Raw genomic sequence first — 6,705 nt, forward strand, 5'->3', positions numbered from 1 at the left:
TCATACGCGTATGATGTCTTTTGTGTCAAAATGACTTCATATTGGTTGTGCTTGTAGCTGATAGTGTATACATGAGTATCATATGCTTGGATTTGAGTTTGGATCCCATTTGGTTAAGTTTTGGCCAGTTTAGTCCAGTTCAGGCTCTTGGCAAAATTTTGAAAGGGAATTGGATTTTATGATCCAAATTGGATAAAACTTGGTGGTTCACCTTCAAATGGCATGTAGATCACTTCTGTTTGGTGGTTGAAGCCCTGAGGTGCCAAAATCACATAGTGAGACATCATACGCGTATGATGTCTTTTAGTGTATTTTTGGACCAAATTTCTCTATAAGCTTGGATTTGGCTTTAGATAGGCTTATTCAGTGGATTTATGAAGTTTGGATAGATATTGGGCTAAAAATGGCTCTGGAGACATCATACGCGTATGATGTCCTTTTCATCAATTTTTCATGGGATTGATTCTGTGGACTCCCCATGTACTAGTGAAGGACTGTCTCTACTCAAATCTTGGTTTGGACTTGAGTATGTTGAATTTGGGCTAAAATAGGCTTTGGATGAAGGGTTTTCTCTCAATTGGGCTAATGTGGTGATCCACTTGACCAAATGGTTCCAAACTTCATATGTAGCATGTATTAGATATATATAATGGATGTATGATGCCAAATGAGCAGTTTTGGCTCTGTAAGTGCAAATAGACATCATACGCGTATGATGTCTTTTGTGTCAAAATGGTGCTTTTTGGTTCCAGATAGCTTGTAGATGTGTTAATCAACAATCCTACAAAGTTTCAATGAGTTTGGAGTTATTTTGACAAAATTAGGACCAAAAATCAATTTTATGGCCTAATTTGCGTCTTTTTGGTTTTCCTTGGGTTTCCTAACTCCAATTCTCATGATACTTGGTTCATAGGATGTGATTAACATGTGGAATGAGGCTATGCACTCAAATGTTGAAATGGATGTGAAAATCATGCTGTGAGACATCATACGCGTATGATGTCTTTTCTTGAAATGTTGGTTTTTTTGTGCAAAGAATGCTTTGTGCTAGTGCCCTAAGCCCTGCTAACTAGTTTTCAACTTAAAAAGTCATTAGTTTAGCTAAAAAGCCCCCTTATAGGCATTTCAGTCTCCGAAGTCGTCTTTTTGCCTTGGAGTTGAATTTCTTCAACTTTTCTTCTCGAGAGTTGCATTTCCCGCTCATTGGATATGTTGTGAAGTCACCTATTTGGTTGAACTTGACTTTGGCTCCCCGTTCTCCATCTTTCTCCATTTGGTTGCCCAAAAGCGTCTTTTTCACCATCGGTAAGTGAATCAGCTTTCTTTTGGGTTTTGCTTGCAAACATAAGTCATCCATGTATATTTGAAGCTGCTTGTGAAGTTTCATGTCATTTCGTCGTCAATTTTAGCCGTTATGCCAAAATGACGCTTTGTGTGTCCGCAGCCGAATCGGTTGTTCCGACCTACTTTTGGTGATCCAAACCCGGAGATACTCCATGGTTGCATTGCCCTCGATGTTGTTAAGCTTCCTGAGAAGTTTTGTGTCGTTTCGACAACTTTTTTCTGTTTGCCTCTTGCAGGCTCTGTTGACCTAGGGTTTTTCAAGTCGTTCTTTCTCGAGCTTTGAGTGTTAGAAACCCATCTTCTATGTTAGGGTAACCCACCTCTAAGTTCTTGCAAGGTTTGGTTAGGCGGTTGTGCCCCTACCTAGCATTCCTCCCTATTCCCTGTCTGCTCTTGTTTCTTGGTTTTGGTCAGTTTTCGCGACAAAAGTTAACGATAAGCATCAAAAGCTTATGGCAACGAGTCTACCTCTCATGTCTGGTGTCCTCTGAGCTCTCGTAGCAGTTGTAGAAGGCGGTAGAAGGTCGGATGCTCCTGTGTGCTCTTTGCTCTCTCCAAGAAGGTAATAGTGGAAATGAGCTTGAAAGTGAAGTGAAAAATACTTAACTTCGGGCTTCCCAGATCACTTGTTACCAAATTTGACATGTGCTCCTATCTCGTCGTGAAATGCACTTTAGGATTTGAAATTTCTCAATTTGGACTTCGTTTGACCTGTTTCTGAGAAATCTGTCCACTTTGCCAAAATTCTGTCATTTCGGGCTTTCCGCAACTTTTTCAGAATTGTACCCAATTTTTACCATGGGTTGCCCTTGTCATTAGGACCATCACCGTCTATTCTTTTCTTTTTTCCGATCTCATTTCACCTGTTTTTTTTATTTTTCTTTTACTTTATCAAGAAAATCATAAAAAATAAAGGAAAATAGCAAATTGAAGCCAAAAAATTCCAAACATACACGATAAATAGCTGGTAACCCTGTGTATATGAATATACACTTATTTGTGATTTCTGGACTTGGATACCACTTTTTTTCACTTTTTTTTTGCTCCAAAAACACTCTTATTTAGTGATATTTACACGTCTAGAGACCCAATTTATCATTTGATCTCTTCTTGTTGCAAAAAATAGGTATATAAGGGCATAAACATTATCAATATCCGCAATCAAACATAAAATTGCAAAATCATGTAAGACACTGCCCTTGTAATATAATTTTTGTTTTTCTTTGTTTTTGGCGCTTGTAGCAGCTTTGTAACTCCTGTATACCTGTATACCTCCCCCCTCCTAGTCTGAGTCCTCCGAACGGACTATGAAGTGTCTGTGGGCGAAGCATTGTAGTTTTTTGGTCATTAGTTCCCAATGCAATTGCAGAGCGATGATACAACAACCTTTCCAATAAAGCTGCTCTGTGTTTGATTGAAGGATTGGTGGTCGGGTTTTGGGTTGGTGATACTTCGGTAGTAGAATCAGTCGATGGATTCTTCTTTACCTTGTTGTTCTTTTTCACAATCCAAATCTGCTTCCGCTTTGCTTGTGCTTGCCACAAACTCTTTGCGACCCAAACCTGCTTTGTTCCTTGTGTTGATTTCCTCGCTTGAAATACCTAGGAGTTTCCGTGGATTGTACTGAAGGGAGTTCCTGTTTACAAATCTTTGGGATCCAAATTTGCTTGCTATAGCTTTTGTGCCGTCATGAACTTCTTTGGAATCCAGATCTGTTTCACTGTCCTTGATTGTCTGGAATCACTCTGTTGTCTTTATTGAAGAATCTGTTTTTCCACCTTTGTGTTCTCTGGCACAACCTTTTTTGGTCTCCCATATCAACTTTGACTCCGTTTTTTTCCAAGGTTGAGTTGTTATATTATTGCTTGTCTTCCTTATCCACTATTGGAATTCCTCGTCGAAGAGTAATCCGGTTGTATAGAAACTTTTGGTTACCATTGCTTCTTCTTTTTCTCTGGTTGTTGTTTACCTTTGTCTTTGGATTCGTCCTTTGGAGTTGGCTCTGCTCCTTTGGTGAACTTAACTGATTGACTTTCACCTTCGTATTTGATAAGCACTGATTTAGAACTCCAGTCAATCATTGCATTGTATTGCTTCTGCCATGGTTGTCCTAGCAATACTGGTTGTTGTGTAGCTTGGTCTTCAACCACGTAAAACATATGAGGATACACATAATGGTTAATCTGTATATGTAAAACTGTGCATCTGACAGTTTTGATTGAATTCTCAGAGTAACTCTTTAACTCTTGCTTGGCAGTTTGTAGTTTAGTGTCATTTGTCAATTGTCTATACAAACTGAGTGACAGTAGGTTAGCTTGAGCTCCTGAATCCAATAGTGCTCTGGCTTTGATTTGGTTGGTTTCCACTTTGCATTCAATGATGGGTTCTTCTTTGTCCTTATCCATTTCTGTTATACTGACTGCGTTTATTCGTATTGCTCCTTCATTGCGCTGTTTCTGACGCAGTAGTCTTCTTTTCTCCATTCTTTCCTTCGCCTCGGCTTGCGCTTCCTCCACAATCATTTTCTTTTTCTGGACACGCAACTTTTCTTGATGTATTTTGAGAAGCATGTCTTGGGTTAGCGGCAAAAGATACTTTTTCACTCTGCATCCACTAATCCAATTGGGCATTTCTTCTCTGTCTAATGTAGCAACTTGACGGCTCCACTTGGTGATAGATCTTTAATCACAGAGGTCCCATCCCTCGCTTTTTAAGCTTCTTAGCATGTTTGTTTCAGAGTGTAAAACTAGGACATAGTCCCCAACCTTAAACTCTTTAGTCCGCACATGTTTATCAAAAAATTCCTTTTGTCGCCTTTTTTGAGCGTAGATAGAAGCTACTGCTTTTAGGCGAAGCTCGTCTAGCTTTTCCAGGTCATCTATTCTATCAGAAAGCTCAGTGCCCTGTCCACTCTAGATCCTTAGCCACCCTTAAGGTGAAATCAAGAATTCTATTGGTAAGATAGCATTTAGCCCAAAAACCATGTTATATGGGGTCGTTCCTATTGATGTTTTATATGCTACCCTATATGCCCATAATGTTGAATGCAACTTCTGGTCCCAGTCAGTTCTCGACTCAGATACAATCTTCGTGAGGACCGTGCATATGGTTTTGTTTGTTGCTTCAGCTTGTCCGTTTGCTTGTGGATGATACGGGCTGATTTCCTATGGATTATCATGAATTCATCTAGAAGGATCTCTATCATTTCATTTATAAAATGTGTGCCTCGATCACTCACAATTTCTATTGGCAATCCATATCGTACAAAGACGTATTCATACAGAAATTGTGCCGTGGTCCTGGCATCTGCTTTTTGAGTTGCCTTTGCTTCGACCCACTTTGTTAGATAGTCTGTAGCCACAATGATGTATTGTGCATGAGTCTTATATACAGGAGGTGAAATGGGTCCAACATAATCAATCCCCCATTTTGCAAAAGCTCTTGCCCCCATCATTGGTCTAAGCGGCATATCATCTCTTTTAAGTGGTACTTTGGTCCGCTGACAGTCATCATACCGTTTAACGTATTCCTCAGCGTCCATATGTAATGTTGGCCACCATATTCCTACGGCTAAGACAAGTTTTGTTGTCTTATCACCTGAGAAATGGCCTCCACCTACTCCTCCATGAGCTTGCTCCAGGATTATCACATACTCAGCTCTGTTGCGCAAATCCTAAGCTGGTTGTCTTTACATCTCTTATAGAGTTGATCTCCTATTAAAGCGTAATCTCTAGCTTCTGTCTCTACAGATTTCTGACGAGCTTTTGACGTTCCTTCTGGGAAAGTTCTATTTGTGAGATATTCAACAATATACTGACTCCATTCTGGAGCGATCATTATCTGATATAATGTCGAATACTCTGCTGGCGGTTTTGATGAACATACAATACATACGGTGACATATTCATGTGCGCTTTCTTTCATTCCTGGCCAATAGACTCCCAATTGTAACAAATTCCTATATGTGTTCCTTCTTGAACAATGAAATGCACATTCCTGAACATGTGCTTCGCGCATATATATATTATATTCCTCAGGATTGATGCATAGTCGTAAAATATGATCATTTCCCAATTGATACAACCTTCCTGCAACCAATTGAAGATTCTTGGATTGTTGAATAGCAATATGTTTCTGGTTGTATTCTCTTCTATCGAACTCTCCTCCATAGGTTAATAGGTTAATGACATTTTGAGACCACTTCGGTATCATTTCTATGTTGAACAAGTACGCGTCTGGCATGTCGTCATCTACTCCTATAGGGTCTTCTCCATTCGTCAATCGCGAAAGATGATCAGCTCTAAGATGTGTTTTTCCTTTCTTTACTACTACCGTGAAGTCGAATTCCAGTAAGATAATGAACCCATCTCACTATTCTCCCCGTATTGCATGGTTTATTCACTAGGTAGAGCAAGGCTTGGTGATCCGTAAAAAACACAAACTTGTTGGCTAGAAGATAATGCCGAAATTTCTTCACAGCATATATCATTCCTAATCCCTCTCGCTCTGTTGTGGTGTAATTCTTCTCTGCATTGTTGAGCTGTCGACTGGTGTAACAGATAGGAAAATCCATGTTTCCTTCTTCTGGCTGAGCCAGAATGCATCCTATTGCATATGCCGAAGCATCTATGTGCACATGGAATATCTTCTCCCAATCTGGTGATTTCAAGACTGGAGCAGTAATGAGTGCCTCTTTCATTTCTTGAACGATCCTCCCACACTCCTCTGTCCATTCAAAGTTCACTATTAGCCTGTAAAGTGGTTGGCCTATTATAGCGTACATGTAAATGAATCGTCTATAATATCCGCAATGTCCCATAAAGCTCTGTACTTGTTTCGCATTGGTTGGTCTAGGCATATCCACTATAACCTTTATCTTCTCTAAATCCGTGGATATTCCGTTTTGTGAGACAATATGTCCCAGAATTCTGCCCTGTCGGACCATAAACACACATTTCTCAGGATTGAGACAAATGCGATATGTCCTACATTTCTCAAATACTTTTCTTAGGTGTTCTAGATGCTCATCTCTCAGAAGAGAATATACACATAAGTCATCCATGTATATTTCTAGAAACAATCTTAAGTATTCTTTGAAAGCATGCGTCATCAGCCTCTGGAAGGTTGCGGGAGCATTGGTTAGACCAAAAGGCATAACCCGATAAGCATAAATTCCCCACTCCGTTGCAAAAGCTGTTTTATGTTGATCTTCCAGTGCTATGGCTAGCTGGTTATATCCTGAAAAACCATCAAGAAAAGACTATGCTGTTTTCCCTGATACACGCTCTAGAACATGATCAGTTATCGGCAAGGGATAATTGTCCCTGATTGTTGTAGCATTCACTTTCTTTAAGTTGACAC

Source organism: Adiantum capillus-veneris, chromosome 4 (genome assembly GCF_014529385.1).
Source record: "Adiantum capillus-veneris isolate H3 chromosome 4, ASM1452938v2, whole genome shotgun sequence".
In the NCBI taxonomy this organism is placed as follows: domain Eukaryota; kingdom Viridiplantae; phylum Streptophyta; class Polypodiopsida; order Polypodiales; family Pteridaceae; genus Adiantum; species Adiantum capillus-veneris.